General features: G+C 34.6%; 1 long non-coding RNA gene across 4 annotated transcripts in view; it reads left to right on the top strand.

Annotated features, from left to right (window-relative positions):
* Window positions 1-22,121, top strand: part of LOC128247595 (uncharacterized) — a 137,815-nt gene that overhangs the window by 28,981 nt on the left and 86,713 nt on the right. For 2 of the 4 annotated variants that reach the window (XR_008263937.1, XR_008263939.1), the window contains exon 3: window positions 16,804-16,863. The exons of the other annotated variants lie outside the window; for them this stretch is intronic. This is a non-coding gene — a long non-coding RNA (uncharacterized LOC128247595). The remainder of the gene's footprint in view (window positions 1-16,803; window positions 16,864-22,121) is intronic. 4 annotated transcript variants of the gene reach the window in all.

The raw sequence follows: 22,121 nt of genomic DNA, 5'->3' as shown, positions 1-22,121 counted from the left end.
AGACAGCGAACAAATAAAGCACATACATTGCTTATGTGCGGTCGATAATCTTTATAAAACTAGCGCTGCTCTTAATTAGTAATTAAACTTAATCCTACGTATGCATCGTCGTGACATACCAGCAAGTGGTCCTTACACTATTTCAGTATAGTTATTGCATGGCGATTCAGTTGCCCCCCCCCCCCGGTTTGAGAAGTACACGTGATGATTATAAACCGCAAGTATGACAAAATATTGATATCCATCACATCTGAATAAGCCTGGTGCTGACGTGTCTCACCTGTCTACGACTGTTTTAACACCTAGTGTATTATAAGGGAGTCTTCTCCAGAGCTCTAAACCATAGTGCCGAAGAAGAAACTACATATATTTAGTATGTGCAGTCGATTCCGGCATTCGCCATGATAGATCGCTAGCCATTTAACCTTTTTTTCTGTATTCTCTCCCTGTTTACTTCTGTGTTCCTTTTTGTCGAAGAGCGTAGGCTCGAAACGTAAAAGACTTTCTCAATTCCCGAGTGTTAAACTAATACATCTGTTTGTTGTTTACACACCGTCTTCGTCTTCTATTTTTTGTAAAAATTCTCACTATATATGTATATATATATGTATATACAAATATATATGCGTATATGTGTGGGTGTATACAGGCATACGCACATACAAACATGCACACATACACGAACACACACAAACACCACATATAGTAACACACACACACACACACACACACACACACACACAAATAGATAAATTTAAATATAAGAAGATGGACAGAACAAGTTTAATTTGTTTGTTTATACTCTACGAATGCCTACGAATTTCTACACGTATAACCACTAACAGCAGAATTTCCTATTGTATGACAATATTTTGTGGCTCACTGCTTTGGAAGAACTCACGTTATATTGGTATATATATATATATATACAGAGAGGGGAGCGAGAAAGAGAGAGGAGGAGAGAGAGGAAAAACAATTATGTGTATAAAAATTAGATATATTAAATGTAGTATAATAGTTTAATATAAAGGTCAAAGTGTGGAGGCGCAATGGCCCAGTGTTTAGGGCAGCGGATTCGCGGTCGTAGGATCGTGGTTTCGATTCCCAGACCGGGCGTTGTGAGTGTTTATTGATCGAAAACACCTAAAGATCCTCGAGGCTCAGGCAGGCGATGGTGGTGAACCCTGGTGTTCTCTTTCATCACAACTTTCTCTCACTCTTACTTCCTGTTTCTGTTGTGCCTGTAATTCAAAGGGTCAGCCTTGTCACACTGTGTCACGCTGAATATCCTCGAGAACTACGTTAAGGGTATACGTGTCTGTGGAGTGCTCAGCCACTTGCACATTAAATTCACGAGCAGGCTGTTCCGGTGATCGGATCAACTGGAACCCTCGACGTCGTAAGCGACGGAGTGCCAACAACAAAGGTCAAAGTATGTATACATGCAAACTGAGAGAAGGCAAAAGATAGAGACTTTCGGAAGATGAATTTTAAAGTACAAATATGTAGAAAGTTGTATTAATAGATCAACTTTACGCAGGGTAAAGATTTGGTTCATCTTATCGTATGTTGCTTACTTTCGCATATTGTGATGAACTACTTCTACCAAGATCATCATATATCTCTGAGCCCCCCAGAAACAGATGTTGTTTGTACTCTCTCTAAGTTGGTTCTAATAATATAAATATTAGTACTTAAATGTTCAACGTCTGAAAGACTACACTTTTTGCTTTTTCTCGCTTTGCATGTATGCATATATATATACATATGTTGTGTTTCATACCGAAACTATTATATTGTATTTAATATAGCTAGTTTATCAATACCGTGAGCTGGCAGAAACGTTAGGACACCGGGCGAAATCAAAATGCATATCGTTATTTCGCCTGTCTGTACGTTCTGAGTTCAAATTCCGCCGAGGTCATCTTTGTCTTTCAGAGTTGATAAATTAAATATCAGTTTCGTACTGGGGTCGATCTAATCGACCGTCTCTCTCCCTTGAAATTTTAGGTCTAAAGTAAAAAAAAAAAGAATATATCTATTTTGTCTAGTCGCATAATTGCTTCTATATCCGTTCAACTTGATCCCTCTTATATCTATTGGTGTCGAATTTTGGATCCTTTGAGTACTACAAGATCAGCTCTATATTGAGAATCTTTTCATCTCATATGCGGACTATACATATATATATATGGCAAACAAGCAGTACTTAGGGTTCGAAGTGTAAATACTATTTTGTGGCTCTTATCACCCTAGTAAACATTGACCTCTCTATCAGTTTTTTTCTAAATTAGATGTCTTGAACTTTAATGCTATCAGGTCATTGTCTCTGGCTATCCTTTTGGCATCCTGTAATACAAGAATTTATTTTATCTCTAGTCTTACTCACCTCCCTCTGCCCTCTAATTAGCATTCAGATTCCTTCCATTTCATGTCTTCTACAAACACACCTTATTTGCTTTGAACATCCTCTCATATGAATAATACTTTCATTGTTCATGTGATTGTAATTTTGTTTATTTCTATTTTCTTTTTGTTAACTTGCCATTCTAACCAATAATTTCATTGGTTATTTGATTTTGTATTTGTCTTTCGTTTTTCTGTTGCCATTTGCGTTGTGGCTACTTTAATTATTCATTTGCCCATTTTCACGCGACAATGTAAACAACTTTGAGGTAACGGGACCTGAAGATTAGCTCAGCTGGTTTTGTGTATTTTACAATCTATGTAACAAACAGCACTTTACTTTGAAATAGTTGTCGTCCGTGGTTTCCTTTTTCTTTTCCTCACCACATTTACCCGCATATTTAACAACTTTAGTTGCTAAGCCGGTACTGATAAGGTGACTGTCAGCATATTGAAATTACTTTTAATTTCCATTTTGGGCGAAATGTGAAACTTACAATATTATAAACTGGTTTTATCGTGTATTGTCCAACTTTTGTCATCTGTTCTAGCCACATACATGTTCGAAGCTAATTAACCGCCTACATGACATACAGGGAGGAAGGTGGAACTAAGCAAAAAATTTATTGGACAAACCGAACTTGGTAGAGTGCAGATAAATTATAATAATTCCGTTAATAGAGGTTTTAAAGTACGAAATGTTTGCATGCTTCGCACAATCGATTTCTACCAGTAGAAAAATAATTTAGGACAAGCTTATTTGTTTTTATCGCATTATGTGAGCAAATACTCTGTAAGTAATATTAATAGAGACGTATTAATAGAGATTAAATCGCAGTTAACATATTACATATCTTCATTCCTTTATATTGTAATTACTATGTGATACGAAGATAATAAGAAAGAAAAATTCACTTTTAGCATCAATCTTTCAAAAAATTGGGTAATTATAATACAGCTATTAAATTATTTCATTTTCAAATACCTGTTTTTCGGATATCATTTCAATCTGTAAAGTTATTGTTAGTTTATAATGATTCCTTGAGGTAGAAGCTGACATTTTATTTCTTACCACAATTGTTTCTTAAGTTGCGCATGCTTCATTAATTCGAGACAAAATTTCATTTTCTTGTAGCTTATCAGTAATTTAGTACTATAAAACAAAGTTAAGCCTAAACACTTCGAGGTGCAAATAGAAATTTTAAAATGCATAAGTTTTTCGGAGACATATTTTGAATTATTATATATTTTCCGATATCTGTAAGATGCAGAATATTACTCTAAGAATTTAGAATTAAATGATGACAATTTGAGATAAGAATATCTAATTAACTTCTGTGACATATTGCGAATACTTTATCTCCCGAAAAGTGCCTATTAAACAATACCGAATAATATATTTTATTATTCAAGTCACATAGTAATTAAGAAATCGAATATAAATGCAATATCTTATTTGACATCTACATTACACATAATCCAGTTTTGGTGTGTATACATATACGTGTATGTGTGTATGTGTGTGTGCGTGTGTGTGTGTGTGTGTGTGTATAATTATGTATATGTGTGTATATATGTATCTATTTGACTCGAAAATTTTCAATGCGTTATTGAGCTAATAAAAATGTTATCAAGTAAATGACAATTTGATGCAAATGTATACAGCTAATTACGTCATCTTCAAAAGAAACAAAACAGTATTGCAAATGTAGAACGAGCTCGAAGCACCCGTAAATAACAGCGTAAATTAGCGGCAGGGAAACGAATATAATATGACATATGAGAGAAATATAGCAAAAAGCATTTTAAGTGGGTTTTTTGGGGTGATGGGGAGGAGGTTGAAAGTGGGTTTCCTTTCATAAACAAACATTTCATATAGAATGCATCTTTTAACTTTTGGAACATGCGTTGAAAGCAATTTCTTCGCAAAGGGATATTGCACGAGAACGTCTGTCTCAAAAAAGAATTTTTATGCGACCATAATATCTTTACCTAGATCATCTGATGAAGAAATATGAAGTTTAATATTCGTCTATGATATTGGATTGCACTTGTAAACTGCATTCATCCCATTGCAATTCCCCTTTATTGGGCTATTTTCTCAATAAACAGGTAGAAGCAACTTTGTTTTCTTTTTTTCTTATTATTCTTGGTAATACTATCATAATTGAGCTGAGAATTGTTATTTTATCTTGCTTATTTTTAGATTGACATGTGTTTCTGCTATCTTGCTATTCAATATAGAGACCTGTTTCTTGGCTGCGCACCTACCCAACCATATCTCCACCGCCTATAACAAGGATTGTTGTACGGAAGCCACGAAATCCTGAAAGACCTGGTTCATCCCCCCAATTTCTCTGGTATTTTGTTAATAATAATGGTAATATGGAAGATCATAAGAACACGATAGTAATAGGATTAGTCACTGAAATGATGATAAGAGTAGTGTTTGTTTTAGTCGTAGTAACAATTTTGGTGGTACAGACGGATTTTAATAATTGTAAAAAATTGTCAGGTCACTTTTAGTGTTATTGGTAACATAATCCAGCACAACCAGATTCTTGGTCAGGCTGTCGGCGACCAAAGTGGCATGTGCGGGCCTGGCATGGTAGGTGGATTTCCTTGGACACTCTACAGGACAAAATACATCCAGTTAAAGGGCGAATGACATCCAGAGAGATAACTGATATCCAGCTGTATGAATCTTTGAAAATGTGTGTGTGAGGTAAATACCGCAAGTGATTACCAGCGCATGATTATCAGCCTAAATGAGGGAAGACGGCCTCTCATAGGTCTTGAGTGCCTGCCTATCTAGTGACGGTTGCATGGTATAATTATTGGTTGGAGGTATCCTTTAAGCACATTCCTCATTTATGAGAGAAATATTAATATTGGTTTCAAATATTGGCACAATGCCAGGAGTATCGGATAATGTAGTAGGTTGATTACAACGACCCCATTGCTCAACTAGAACTCACATTATCGACCACCAAAGGGATGAAAAGCAAAGTTGACCACAGCGGAATTTGAACTCTGAACGATAAGACAGACGAAACGCCTCTAAATGTTTTGTCTGGTGCGCTAACGATTCTGCCAGCTCGCTGCTTTAGAGAAACGTTAATATTGAGAAGTAATAATAAGTCCTTCAACGAGGCTGAATATTTTCGAAAAACGTGTCACGTCCAGTAGGTGTCCTGTTGAAGAGCAGCACCAATCTGGCCGTAATCAATCTACTGCTGACTTACAACAACGAAAGATATTAAAGCTGACAAAAGAGAAACACCAAATTTTTACTCGAATGTTATATTAGGGAGGTACAAGGGAAAAGGGGCTATAAAACAATTATTAGAGGTATGGGAAAAAATATCAGCGCGAAGAACTGAAGAACGTGAGTGAACAAATATTGACTGATCAGATTTGATAAATGAAGACCAAAATGTAATGTGAGATGGAAGAAGAGATATTAACGGAAGTGAGACAGGAATTGCTCGTCCAGAAGAAATTCACATACACCAGAAAATTAGACAAAGCTGAGAATCGAAGGGAAGGCTTCAATAATATATAGAAATACTACTACTCTTACTACTACTACTACTACTACTACTACTACTACTGCTGCTGCTACTACTACAATTATTGTTATTATTATTAAATTCAAATTACGACAAACTTAAACAAACAAGCGAAGTTTGCTTTTAGAGGCGTTGAGATGTCTTAGAAAGTTAAAGAAGTGATTTTAAATTCTTAATCGCATGATAATGCTAATAATATAGCCTGAACAGGATAAACTACCTCTATTTTGCAGAAAAAAGTGTAGGTCGTTAGCTGTGGACTCGAACTCGCATCTCCATGATGCCCGACCGATTGAGCTAAACTCTCCCACTACATTTACGTTTGTCGTAATTTGAATTTAACATATGATAGCGTCTCATAAAGCGATATTTCTATACATCTTAAATTTGCAGAGGAATTTCAAAAAGCTATTGGACATCATAATGAGAGTGAAAAGAATACGACAATTCAAGAGATACAGCAATATCGCAGAATAAAGTCGACAATTTTTTGCCAGAATCTTCTGACTAGAAGGAGCCACTCCATGCATTCTCATAACTCTAATTCGAAAACTTGGTCTTCAAACATTTGCTGAGGTACAAGTCCCATTATTAGGGATTTTATCATATCTCCGGCATAATATCAGAATCATGTCCGGAAACTTTGCTGGTGCCAATTGCCGTTTTCTTCTATGAAATATACTAGACCCGATTATCTCAATATTTGTTTTTGAGAGCTTTCAATTTCTTAGACTCAGTTTTCCCATGACTGTTAATTAAGCACAAACGTTGTTGGACTGAAACTATTATATCCAAAATTTTCAGCTAAAACTACACCACAAAACCAAGATTATTTCTTACGACTAGACTTCGAATGAAAAGAGAGGGCATATCGATTTCCGTGAGATCATAGTCTTAATGACTATATAGAAAAGTCCTAATTCTTTATGCTTATAATTTGCGGTGTATACCGAAATAACTATATTTTTGCAAAGGGTTCCTCGATTTGCTAACATGCCCAGGTGTTACAGAATTTCTGGTACACACGCACTCAGGTACTCCCATAAAAGATATTCGGCAATTTTCCGAAGTAGTGCATTCAATGATTACGATGAAAATTCTTAACCACATTATGTTAGCATTTTGTTCCTTTATTTTCTTTGTTGAGATTAGAGCTTTAAATTCTCTAATCTTCTTATAGGGAAATTACTTACCAACTTTAAAATAAACTGACATATATTGAGCTATAATCTTGGAAGGAAGTCTAATTAATTGTGGTCAGCACAAGCAAAATCTTATACAATTTAATCAGGTGTTAAGCTTAATAAAACTATGATAATATTAAGGAGATAGAGATAATCAGAAATAACCATATGTATTCGATATATTGTTAAGTGAGTTGTCACGGCCTATGTCAGTAAATGTCAAACTGTTTAAATGCGAAAATTGAGTTATGCTTGCGAAATGTGAGCAAGAGCAATAGTTAACCTCTTGCTTAGGAGCAACTAAACAGTTATTATATCAGATATGAGACTAATGGGAATGAAGTCAAAATCGCTGCAATATATTAAGGATAATATTAATTACATTCGTTTCGACTATAAAATAACTACTAATTTATGAGAAGTATAACAGTGCCTGAAAATAAATTCTAAAATGTATGTTCAAATGTATCTTAGCCTTCAGGTTGTTTTTTTCTTATTTCATATTCCTTATGCATTTACACTTATATTGTATCTCTCAGGAAATTATCTAGTGTGATCATCCTTTAGTAATTACGTGCGATATGAAAGACGTGTGAAACTTATGATCTTGTTTCTAACAGTGAAAGTAATAATATAACAGCTTCTTTGTCTATAACACATTAATTGAATCCTCTTACTCTTAGTTCCGTCAAACTCATAATAAGCAACATATTCCTCGTGGCTATAAATAGGTAAGTATCAAGTTTGCAATATTACAATAATGAAGGAAAGTACAATTAAGTAAACAATTCCTTCTTTTGCATAAAATCATGTTGAGTATTTTGGAGTAAATCTCCAAATAATCTCAAAGATTGGTTATCTGGAGGACAGTAAAATATCTAATTAGTGGGCTCATTGAAGTTTCTGGAATTTTGTACAATCTGATACAAACTTCACAGGTAGTCATTTCAAATTCCATTTCTAAAATAATGATTTATTAGAATTGTACTTCATTATTTCAGGCATAGCTTACTAAAGATATACCAACTAAGACCATCCTCGAAGTTTCTAATTGGACATATTGTTTCATGTAGTGTGGAATACGTAGTGCCGCTGAAAAATAGGATTGAATTGTTATTTGGAACGCCTTTGCACATAGTTCCCAATCGTTGTGATTGAATTTGGCCTTAAAATACAAACATATCATAAATAACGTACGAGAGTATTGTATTAAACCTGATTTTCGCAGAAGCGGTAAACATTTTTCAAAGATTTCAATGACATTTGGAACAAAAAAATTTAAGCATGAAGAAGCAAAATACTTTCCACTGCAGAGCAAATCTTAATGTTTTTGATTAATTAATATTACCTGTTAAACTTTCACCATATTTTCCTACAGAGCGATGCACAAAACGCACGTTAAATCTACTACAATGTACTAACGGTTATGAACATATGCTTCGTGGGAAATATATCATCTATGCTGTGAAACTTCATAAAATGATACTATTTAATCTTAGTGAAGGCATGTTGCTTTGTGGTTAGGGTACTGGACTCATGATTGTAACATTGTGGTTTCGATTCCTGGAGAGGACGACACGTTGAGTTCTTTAGCAAAACGTTTCATTTCCCGACGCTCAAATTTGCCGGTCACCTTTTATTAATATGCTGTAGCCAAGCAGTAAACAGCAAGAAAAGTGAAGATGTAGAATGAATTAGTGTTTTAGCAGAATTGGGCACGGAGAGGAGAAAGACAGAGCTGTCGAGGAATTATTTGAATGAGTATTGTTACCATTTCTAACCCTTTAACAATATCCTAGTTCGCTCAAAAACATTTTCCGTTTTCGAGCGCCTTGTCATAAAACATATTTACTGTATTGAATTAATATAAAGACGCTAAATGAATTTATACACTTAAATAAGCATAAGAAAATTTCTATAACGCAAGAAATTATAACTATCACATAAAACTAAAGAATTAAATAAATTCATTAATCATGCATCTTTCTATAACTCAGCTCTGAAGATAGAGATATGATAGAGATGTAACTAGTATTGCATTTGTTTAGTCCTCACTGGTGTTTAAGAAAGAACAGAAATTTCTTATCTGTTGTTGCTTTTATATACTCCAGGCAGTCCGTACGCATTTGTAGTACACCTTTGCAAAATGGGATCGATGACTTTATTCCAATATTTAGGCAGATGGGAAAAAAGGAGATTGAACGAGATAGGTTGTGGTTTTCAGGAAAAGTGGGGGCCACAATATTTCTGCACAGCCCTTAACTCAAAGATACCCTGCTTAATTTGTAATACCTGCATCACCACTCTGAAGGAATGCAATTTGAAAATACACTACGAAAATTCACGGCTAAATAAGAAGGTCCCATGGGTGTATTAAACAGAAAGAGTTGAACAGGCGAGATTTCTAAACAATTCTAGGAGGAAATTTTGCCCTTGTTACTGCAAGTTATGAAGTGAGTCGAATGATTGCTAGCTTTGGAAAATCGAAGTGACGGACACTTCAAAAAAACAATCTGGTGAAAACGGTCGAAGGTATTTGTCCTGGGAAACCAAAGACATTCAAAGATATTTCTTTAACAAGAAATGCTGTGATACAAAGGATACATAAAATGTCGGACGACTAAGGACAGATGAAAGCTGTATCATCAAGTTTAGAACATTTTCGGTTGCTTTTTATGCAACTGCCGGCTTTAGCACTGTTTGCTAATTCTAAAAAGGGTTGCAATGTTGAATTTAATATTTATGAAAAATTGCTTGAAATTGTAGCAATGCATAATACTATAAACAATTCTGTTATTTTTCAGAGCGTGGAATAAGTCGTCCATGAATATAATTTTAACTTGGTTAAGCTTGCAGTTTAGCTCTTACATAGCGGGCATACGTAATTGTGTTCATACAAATTACGGATAAGACACAACACACACACTCAAATCCATCCCTCATACGCCAATTTCCATTACTTTTACTTTTAGCTGTTTCAGTCATTTGACTGCGGCTATGCTAGAGAACCGCCTTAAAGGGTTTTATTTCCAGGAATCGACCCCAGGACTTATTAATTGTAATCCGAATACTTATTCTTTATTGACTTATTATTGATTGTTTTTATCATAATAATGTTTTTGATTGTCCATTTTTAAACCTCGAGCAATGTCACACGTGGGCTACACATGTGTTTGAAAATGGCCGAAAGCGCCCTACAGGTCGCGTATTAGACATTGCTGCCTTACACCATACGAAGACGGTCTCCGTAAGTTCTGGGGAATTGCTTCTCCATGTGTATCTATTAGAACACATTTTGTCTTTTGTATACAAATTGCTATAAACATAATTCTAGATGTAATTATTACGAGAGTTTACATTGCCCCGTAATAAAAGTAGGTACTAAACATACATGAACAAGTTTCCTGTACAGTTGATGAGAAATATGTCCACGTGTATCAAACTCATTAGTCAGCATCAATGCAGAAACATTTCATGACAAATTATTTCTCTTTTGTATTTAATAAACACACAATTTCAGTAAACAGAATGCTGAGAATAAAGCTGAGGCATACCACTTTGAGTAAAGTACATAGAGGAAAGTAAATGCCATATTTAAACCGCATAAACAGAAATTATAAGCTAATATTCCAATGTCGCTTCTCATACTCTTGACCCTGTGAGTTCCATTATGAGTAACATTTCACCCTGGCATATTCTACACAAGCACAAGTAATTATCTATTAGTAAAGATAATTAAATATTGTTTATGATGCTGTTTTGCAAATCTAATTTGAAGAACGAATGCTTCCTCGGGACTCCGTTCTATGGTTATTTCGTGAGAGAAGCATTTCGGCTTTTGGAAATATAGATACTGGTTGTGGTGCAAAAACCACTGTGATGGTCATTTATCATAAACTGAAAATGGAAAATCTTTGTTGTGGTCCCTATATTAAACGTTTTAACCAGCGAATAAAACTTGTATTAGTCACGAATAATTGATGTTCGTGTACATAATTAAACTCGAAAGTAATATTATCGTTTTCTTTCGTAAACAGAAAATCTTGTGGATTGAAGTGGGTATCTAACTAAATTTTCTCCCATTTCTTGGTAATAATTATTTGTTATTAATCAACGAGAAAGGGAAATATAAAGAAAGCCTAATCTAAAACTGAACTCAAAAATATTAATGCACAAACAGTGTTATAATTCCATTGCCGCGTGACTCAGCTACTTTAAAGTCTTCTTCATTCAAACTTGAAATGCAACGTTAACTTTATCCATTGACAGTAGTTCAAAGAATTGTATGATAGACAGCATTGATTATAATGTTCCTTTTATTTAATAGGAAATTTTCAGTTAGGAGGCACACCTGAGGATTATATTTGAAATCGCTCTGTACAGAGAGGTTACAAAATCGAGTGCACTCTCATATGATATACCACAATGTTAACATGAAAGATACATTGTACATTTATTGATAGTTATTTTTTGTATCCATTAAATGAGTGTATGAGAAATCCCAGCATGATATACGATTTGCGATTTTGTTAGATTTGTATTGCGTTATTTACTTCATCACATATCAAAACGGATTAAATATGGTAGTTGTGCATTTTATACAAAGACGTTACCAGTTCAAATATGTCTGGAGCATATTCGAACTCGTAAAAATATCATTCACTGTGTTTTTTCATGGAGAAAATTTGTCGCTGTAGGCAAATGGTATAACGTCCTGAAAATCAATTCGTAGCCCCATCTACCCAGACTGTCAGATGAAAAAAAATGCAGAGTGGTTATCTCCTCTTCGACCACGAAAATCGGACAGGGTGCGCTGTGTGATGATAAGTGATATTCACTCGCTCATGATATTCCCATCATAGTACAATGACTGGTAGAGCTAAGCAGTGGCTCACCGCAAGAACTTTACATTTCATGGTTAACTACGAAAATCGCCGCATGTAGATAAGCATCCTTTGAGAGTATATACTATACTTTAAATCTTCAATTGTCTGCCTATTAGCGCGCAATTATGGACATGCACTCAGTTTTTTTAACCCAATATCCATTGAAGCATGAATGATATAGCAGCTATAGAATAAGAAAGCACAAGCTAGTTTAGCCTGGCATAAATTTGCTGTTGATCATGCTGGAACAAGGCGAAGTAAAGAGCCCGTATCAACGACACCACTTATCGATAGATCCAGGAAAAGAAACCACGAATGTGTTATAAACGTAACGCACTTAACATCATGCAATTTAAAAATGTATGATATAAAATCAAAGTAAATTTTGAAATTAGAAAAATGGATCATATCTCTTTTAACACTTCAATGATGATTCAATTTCACAACTTAGTAGTATTCTAATTGCTGTTATAAAAGAGAATTAAATTATATTGAATTATATCTTAATTGGTTAACTGTTGTTATAACATTGTTATGTAGGTTTTATTTTAAACATATTTGCTCTAATGGTGTTTAATGGGTAATATCTGAAAAACATTCAATTTTATGAAATGATTGCTTAATGATATTGATGTTAAATTCGTGAAGGCCCTAAAGCTGAATATTTTACCGTTATTTTTCTAATCTCTAGCAAAATAATACTGGTTTCAAATGTTGGTACAGGACCAGCAATACCGAAGAAGCGGTAAGCCGATTACATTGATCCTTGCGATCAACTGAAATTTACTTAATCGTGTCCGACGTGGTGATATCGTATCAAGATAAACAGCGCATGACCTTACAGGTGGGGTCCAATTTGAATTTTGTTCTCGCAGAGTAGCACATCAGCTATTTCCAAAAATACTCTCACAAAATCAAAATATACTGTTTCCCAAACTGCGACAAAAATTCATAAATTAAAAGAAAATATTTTACTAAAACTATATAAAACAGAACGTCATAAAACCCAACGCTTCGCCAAAAAATGCAATTAATATTTTCTTGCTTGTATGCTTAATATCTCCTATACAAACTGCACTAAACTACAAATAACACACCGAAAGCTGTTCATATCTACAAATACATACCACCCATAGACGACTTAGTTCCCAAAATAAGTGAACTGTAGTATTTGTTAAACTACCTCTTGCTTCCATACTCCTTGCTGCTGCTCATGCTCCAACCTCTGAATCAAGAGACACATATTCAAAATATCAGAGTAGGACTACAAGGGACATTGTCACTTCCATAAAACCACTTACACAGAAATGTAGAGAATGAAGAAGACAGACGCATACAAACAGACAGCTAGACAGAGAATAGAGAGAGAGAGAGAGAGAGAGAGAGAGAGAGAAAGAGAGAGACAAAGTGAGTAGCAAGCATAACTAAAAGATAATATTACGACGAAGTCTAGTTCTGGGGGCCGACAGACAATGGTACATGCTGAGTAATATAAGCTTGCCATTCACGACTATACGATAGGTGGATGCAGTGTGTGTCAAAACTAAGGAACTGCATAGTACACGCAGAAATTTAACTATATGTGTCACATCAGCGAAAATTAGATGACTTCATCATATTTTTCAGTCCCTTTTCCAAAATACTGCTTCACTCTCTCGCAGATTTTCTGCAATATTATATGCTCAACGTCTGGTCTGCATTAACTTAGAACTGTGGCACATATTTCTTTGGTAATACAAGCACAACTAATGCTGGAAATCCAGGTGATATGTTTTGTGGAATTTGAAGTCTAAAGAAAACTAGTTGGTTAATTCTAAGTTATAACTAGGTCTAATTTATAATTATATCTTTCCGATCTTATTTGAAAGTAATAGAATCCCGCAGAAATTAATCTGCGGCTTTTATGCTTATCTATGTCTGAGAAAATCTCAGCTGCATCAAAATTATGCGATGAAAAGTAAATTTTCTCGCCAAACCTTCAATTTTTCTGAGAGAAATTTGTTTAAAATATAGATGTGCAGCATAATTATTTTATTGTGAAGGATATTTGAAACTTTAAAGATAGCTAGAGAGATAGCTAATCACTTAAATGCATCAAACGTAATCTGATCACATAATATGCGTATTTATTACTTTGACCAGAGAGCTGCTTTCAAGCATTAATGAATTGGATACAGAGCCAAGTGTGAAACTCTATAAAAGGGCAGAAAAAATGGCAATAAAAGTTAAATAGTGTCTACTAAAATTGCTATATCGGTAGCAAATGTAATCCGATGTACACATGAATGAATTTAATGGCTATAGACTAGAATGAAAGATCTAAGATAACTGTAGTAAAACAGACGTAATCACAATCAATACAACTTGATGTTGTCTGTTAACTCTTGTTTTACAATAATTCTTAAGCAGCCAAATGCATTGTAAAAGTCCTTTTCACCGGCTGAATGTTTATGGTCAGATATTTTATAATATAGCTTCTATTATGTACCGTTGTTAACTTATACTAACATTTGAGATACTAGTGTTTACTGCTAGTATTTAGCTATGTGTAATACATATTCAACCATCTGAAAATTCTATTGATGAACACAAGAAAAAGAATGTAAAATTTCTATTGTTTTAAGATTTTATTAAATTGCTGCCAATAAATACTCGGTTAAAACACTGTTTCTGTATTCGACAGAGATTCACTGTTGATTATTTCAGTTGATGTTTGATTATTTCTTACGGTAAGATCTATGCTAACACATATTATAGAAAACCTGAGCGTATTACCTTATTTCATGCCTTAAACGAATCACTACATTATATCATATATATGTATATAGCATATTACTACATATACATATTTCTGCAAGTTGCACATAATGCAGTGTGTCAATGGAAGAGCTATTACTACACTATAGGTTCATGTGTCCAGGTTCACATATGAGCTATTACACAAGGGTGCAGTTATTTTATGTCACAGTTATTGTATGTCACAATGAATATCTCACCACCTAAGTAATTCAACATTGTTCTACATTTAAGAGAACATACAACGCTTGCGTGTAGATATGTATTTTATTTTGCCAGGAAGAATGAATTACGGTTTCGGAAACAAAATCACGTAGATTTTAATGTTGGATATCTAATCTGCTTTTTCAGTAATTTAAATTTTGCAAAACACTGCTATTTCATTTAAGAGTTACATTCTTTATTTATAAGTTTTTTTTCGTGTTTTTTTTAAATTCAGTTTAAAAAAAAATATAATTTACATAGGCAGAATTGTCATTCAGAGAGAGAACAAAAGGAAACTAAAACAATGGCATATAATATTTCTAGCTCTTCGAGTCGGTAACGAAAATCCGTCGAAAACGATTTTGATATTCCCTTCTCCTGATCGATAAATAAGGTAGTCTTTAAGAACTGGAGAACGATGAATTAGAATATGCTCCAATCCTATGTAATTAATCAGCATTATAATTTTTTTTAAAAAGTGAAAGGAAATTAAAAATACCGCTGCCCTTATTAAATGTTTTTTGTAATTTATCCGATACACTGCCTCATCATCCAAGCATTTTTCGGTTTGCCTTCTTTCTAAGCACACATATTCGCCACACTCAATCGTCCCATTTCTGGTAGTTGCATTCTGCTATCAGTCCTTATATTACCACTAATATTTATTGCATCCTTTATTCCCTCACGCTTTCCCTTCCAATCTATATATTTTCAGGTAAGGATATCCATAGGTTAACATTCGTGAAAATATGGATTCTTAGAGACATTTCGAGACATTTTTGAAAGCGATATATCGCAATTCACTATATCTAAATTTTATCAGTTATACATGCGCTACTTATGCAGCAATTACCGCTTCCTTCTCTGCCGAACTCCATCCAAAAGGAGACTACTGAAATAGTGCGTGTGAATAGATCTTGATTATATTGATTATAATAAACTGCTAAAGAAAATGAAGGCAGCATTGATACTTATAGTAAAGTTAAATTCCGACTTGCTTTCTCATGTTACTTTCTCACTGAGTGGTAGAAATAAACAACAGGGGAATATACACGACTATGTTACCGATTTTGATAGGAGGGAACTGAACGAGAAAGCGAGAAAAACTAAGTTAGCAGAAGAGAGACTAAGTAGTTCATCAGAACATTTAGCCGTATATAACGTATTCAGTTTCTACTTGATTGATTGAATAATCAAATGCTTTCCCATATAACGTTATATGTCGTAATATTCTGTTATACGTCAGTAACAAAAAGCGATAATACACAGTAAAAGAAATATAAAGTCACGTTAGATTATGTACACCAATTTTAGTTTGTATTTGAAACACTTTTCATGGGTAAATCAGGATTCAGGATTTTACATAGTTTAATAACTAATATAATTGAAATAGTGTGAACACTACTGTTTCTTTTATATGTTTAAATGCGGAATTTGCTAATATTGAAATTACGAAATATTAACTTCATAATTTTGGTGACTATACAGCCTTGCTCCAAGGCACGTGTAATTGGAAATTTTTGAAAAAATGTATCCATTTCTTAATAAGAAGCCATGCAAAATGTCTTATACTTAGATTTTATTTGTGATAGGTCGTTGTGCTGAATAGTGTAGCAATAAAAGTTACTATTGCATCGGTGGAAAAGTTCACAAGAAGCGGGATCAGTAATGCAGGTTCAATTTTGTGGTATTGTCTGTTCCTAGGATATGCAAGAATTCCGGGATTTTATATTTCTGTCCATTTTCTAATTTCAGTGTATTTTAGAAGCTGTTGAGGAAATTGTTCACTGAGTGTCCTGTCAATGAAACAAACATGTAAATATAATAATATATAATTGAACGTGTTCTGCATGTATCATTAATAAGGTATCTATTGGTACATGATCGTGAAAATAGTTACCAAATGGAACTGTTATTGAACTCATAAAGTAAAATATGCCGAATATGCATCTTTGTCACTTCCATTATAGGTTTTAAAAAATAATTGTTAAAATTGAACTGCACTCTTCAAAACTTGCGCTAAGTTTAAGGACAAGGTAAACTGCTACCTGCTTTTATAGCAAGTTGATGCAGGTAGTTAATCCCGCCCGGCTCTGATTTTAGTTCATGCAATAGGAGGAACCGCATTATTTATGGGCTGACTCAATACATTGTCCAATATGTATTTTTTTTTCAAAACAGTGTAGTATAGCATAAAACATGTTGCTGCTATGATTTTTAGTAAATTGTGTGACGGCGTAATGTTGCCATCCTCCATTCAAAATTCAGTTCCTATGAAAATGCGAAGAGTAGATTAAATTTTCTAATTGGCTAAAGTGCACGTTATGTATTAGGTTCAGTTGATTATTCAAATATTTCTACAATGCTGATCCAGTCTCTAAGAGTGAAATTGAATTATAAACTTATTAGTGGAGTTAATAACTTGCTGGGTTTATGCACACGTCCATTCATTATGTATCTAACTGGTAGCGACGAGCTCGTTATGAAGGCAGCTGAGTTGCGAGGAAAAACAGCTGTATTTGCATCAAATCAAATTCTAATTTCTTTGATAAAGTAACGACGACTGCAGGTAATGTAATCCTAGATTTCCTGCTCGCACCGTCATCCAATCGATCAAGATGTTGAGTATTATTCATATATCATCGATCCGACGCTAGACAGCGCCACAAAGTTTCATAGTTTTGACACTAGATACAGACTAGAAAGCCCACCATCGTGACGCTCCCGTGAACCGAAAGACTCCTGTTAATGTAGTGACTTGTAAATCCAATATCTCTGACATGATCATTGTGATGCTGCTCATATAATCATGAGCAGGCTAAAGTTTCCTCCTGTCGTTAAAATATTTTCCTGCAATACGTTTTCCTTTGTTAATTCAATCCTTTTCGGTACTCCCAATGGCAAACATCTTACAAGCCCTACATACATGACTATATCGTTTCACTGTATTGTACCGCAATGATTGTTGTCATTGGATCTGATGGATATCATACAAGACATGTTGTGATGCGGTTGTTGTTCGATTGTACGAGTGCTATACAATTTTTAATACAGTCGATTCATTCGAGTAATATTCTTCGAGGTAGTACACGTTTGTCGCTATGCCATTTCTACATGCCTCTTCTAGCTTCTTTATTATGTGTTCCTCTGCTCTAGAACGCTTTGTCGTTATTTCTTTACTTCACCTTAATGCATTTACTGTCAGAGCTCTTTTAATGTTTATCAACATATAGTTACCGATGATTGCACCTATCATCTTCCGATGGCTGAAATTGCTAACCAGGTGTATGAAAGCCGGGAAAGAAGCATTCAGTTTCCGGTAACAGGGTCCATGCTTGTGGACCCCATCTCTTTCAACCATACAAATTACAAATTTAAAGTCTATGTAACCGACTACTTTAAGTTGTCGACAACCTAAGCTGTTTTTGTCTCCGAGCCTACAGAAAGTTCTATATAAATATGACCTGAGTGACCTGATGGAATTTGGACATATCCGTGGAGGTACATTGGGGCTATCCAGTCATAACCTGTTAATTAGCTCAGCAGGTATGCAAGGCTTTTGTGCCACATTTTACTATCCATTAGAGCTACACAGTCCAGACATGCATGTAAAGTTACGTTTCAGTTTCCCATTAACATTTACGAGGGAGGTGTTCCTAGGAAAACATCTAAACGATTGAGCATAGATATCCCCTAGTCTCAAGAAACCACCTTTGCAGCTACCAACGTCCAGAATCACCAATTTACCGTCCGAGTCCAGGAAGATCTGCCTCATCTTAGAGCCCCTTATCTCTGAAACACCACTGCCACTTTACCTACCATTCCAGGTCGACAAAGTGATGCTTAGATCTCAGTGACGTCAAAAATATGCGCAGAACAACGTCTGCAAGAAATCTTGCTCTTCCTGGTGACTACCACATCTACAGCCAGCGACTTGAGGCCATTGGGAAGATGACCTTCCTACTAGACCGACTCTAGGCCACATGTATTCGACTCTCAGATTTGCCGTTTTGGTAGGAGAGAAGAGTGAACGGGTCATCTACCTTAGTAAATATACAGCATACCGAACGGATCGTCCGTTTCCATGCCTACTTGGGGTTCCTTGGGGAGATGTTTCAATAGCTTATTAGTAACTTTGATCAGGGCAATCCCTACTTCATAGGGAGAGAGTTAACCGCCTCTCATTATATAATAAAATTTGAGGATGAGTCAAATAATACGTCGGCCTTCAGGAACCGAAACCTCACCGTATTTTAAAGTGTTTTTCTTCGTTTCTATAGACCAACTTTGAGCTATGAACACATTTTTTTCTGACTAGGACGAGGTTAGGGGTATGTCCATTTTGTATTTTTGTGTAGGTTGTATGTTTAGTTGTTTTTGTTTTGTTTATTTGCTTTCGCCTTTTTTTGCTTAAAGTACATGTGTTGATGGTGACGTGGATTGTATGTATGTATTTGTATATACATTTATAAAGGTAGATATAAAGACAGACAGACAGACAGATAGATAACTTACTAGCTATTTGATACATAAATAGACATATCAAATGGCTTGATTTGTAAAAGCGTAGATAGATATCAAATCTAAGAAAGTTTACAACTAATCACAGGACTCTAAGTATTCTGAAACAGAAGGCATATTGCTTTACCACTGAATATGGAAGGAATATATTATAACGTATGGAAAACAAGCTGCTTTGATATAAACTACTGTAAAGGGAGCAACGTATTATTAGGTAAATTTGTCATATTTTCTACTGATAAATAACCTGTTTCTATTACAATCATAACTACGGGTTACATCGAATAGAAAGTCTGGTAGTATTTGAGGAATATCCAATTTGGAAATACTCATATTTGAATAGATTTTGCTGGTGCTTCTTGAGAATTATATTCACTAATTCATTTGAGATGCGTTTTGTTTTTCATTTTCTTTTGCTTCTCTTACTGTTTGTGAAGTTGTAGAAGCACTAGTGATCTTTCAAGTACTTAGAAATAAAATGTGGGGATTAGAAAATTGGCTGTTCTAACTACTTAGTGATGTGATTTCTGATATACGTTTATGTAAGCCACTTTATCATATTGTATTCCAGCGTTTCAGTGGATACATGGTGTATTATTGGATTATGCAATGGAATAAGTGCCTCAGTAGAGAATTGGGAAAAGGAAAGGTGAAATCATGTTCAGATCTGTTACGAAGATAGAATCATTCTTGATTGGAAGATTCTTTGTCAGCTGTATATTTGACCCTGTAAAAAATAATGCAGTGATAACCTTTGCGCTTTGCTTGTGCTAGCATCTCCACATTAAGTATACATTTTGTGGTCTACATAAGTAATTACTCAATCATATATTACAAAACTTTCCAATCAGAATATCTGAGTATTCATAGGTTTAGGAACTATGACACCAATACAGTGAAAAGCACTATTTTCAAAAGAGTTAAATTACAAAAGATATACGAAAAAACAAAGTGTAATTGAAGAAAGGAACACTTGTAGCTAGTAGCCTTCTGAATTTTCATCGCTACTGGAATGTCTATATGTAAATCATATACATTCTATATACTTTCCTATAACTCCAATTCGTGTATTTTGCTGCACACAACAACAAAACTACTACAGCAGTTATAAATTTCTCTCGTCATGATGATCGAAATGGAAAGGTTATAACTGCGATAATACAACTCTACGAATTTCTAATCTCTGACTTTTCGCCTTTGAAGCCCGCTCTTCGTAGCTTTCATCTTATCAATTTTATTGTGATTTAGTTTGAGGTATACTTCCCCTATCAGTTACGTTGTCCATATGCATATAACAACATACAACTATAAGGGATCGTACATTTACATACATTATATTTTCTTAGGTTGTCCGCCTTTACCAGTAGTTATCAATGATAACTAGACGTTTCGTATAAAATCGGGAATTTAACACCATCTACGAGTTACAATTGCACATCAAGCAGCTGTATATCCAATGGAAAGATAGAATCAGTTATGAAAAAATAGCTTTGTATCTCAGATTGTCACAAGATAATACAATTTGGCTCCACATGTTTAAAGTTATTTTTTTTAATAGTATTGTCCGAAACTCGTCCATATGCTTTCATTATATTTATATAAAACATGCAAGCATAGTAATTAGGTATCATCTTACCAAAAGTATAATGTTAACCTTCCAGCAAGCAACATCAACAACTTTTCCAGCTAGCCTTTATTTACTAGCAAGCTAACGTACTAAAGAGGTTTACATGAAAATTGTCTTTGTTGTAGTCTTTTATGTATTTTGTAGCTCTATATCATTTTTGTATTTGGTTTGCAAGATTCTTGATGTGAATTTTGTTGTGTTTTGGGTGGGTCAATGCGTCAGTAACAATAAATATATGCACTGGTTAAATATCATTCATTTACAGTTAGTCGATCGGTTAAAAATCTTACTATGTAATTAGTCGATGCTTTCTTCAATATGTTGGTCAGCAAACGATCGATTAGTTTCATTAGGTATTTAAACTATTGACTATCAATAAATAAGTTATATAGAACCAGCGTATGTGCTTGTTTTCATTGGCATTATGACCTTCCCAAAACACATTAAGATATAATTACTCACTTAGATTTACATGTTTACATTTTTACCGCCTTCAAATTAGTCTCCATTTCAAGCAATGCATCAGTGTAGGCGCATTTTCCACCAATGGAAGCAGTGCTGGAACGTTTGCAACGCGATGCTCTTTTCGCCTCCGTCGGTTTTTCTTCACTATTTCCACATCTGCAAATTCTATATCACCAGCTTTCGTCACCGGTAATGACTTTCTAAAAGTGGTCAGGATCAACTACTAACTGTTCTTTCAGTTCACGACACGCATTCAGTCAACACTGCTTTTGATCTTCCGTGAGCAACTGAGGCACAAATTTTGCAGCAACTCTTTTTAATTCGCAATTCTTCAATCATACTTCACTGGCAGGATTTCCACGACAAAGCAGTTATATCAACAAGTTTGTTAATTGTTTGGTAACTACTTCCGAAAATTAGTTCATAAATACTCATAGCGTGTTCGTTCGTACGGGGGGGG

The sequence above is a fragment of the Octopus bimaculoides genome, chromosome 4 (assembly GCF_001194135.2).
Source record: "Octopus bimaculoides isolate UCB-OBI-ISO-001 chromosome 4, ASM119413v2, whole genome shotgun sequence".
In the NCBI taxonomy this organism is placed as follows: Eukaryota; Metazoa; Mollusca; class Cephalopoda; order Octopoda; family Octopodidae; genus Octopus; species Octopus bimaculoides.
Note: the sequence above shows the minus strand (reverse complement) of the source record. Positions and strands in the feature narration are given on the sequence as shown.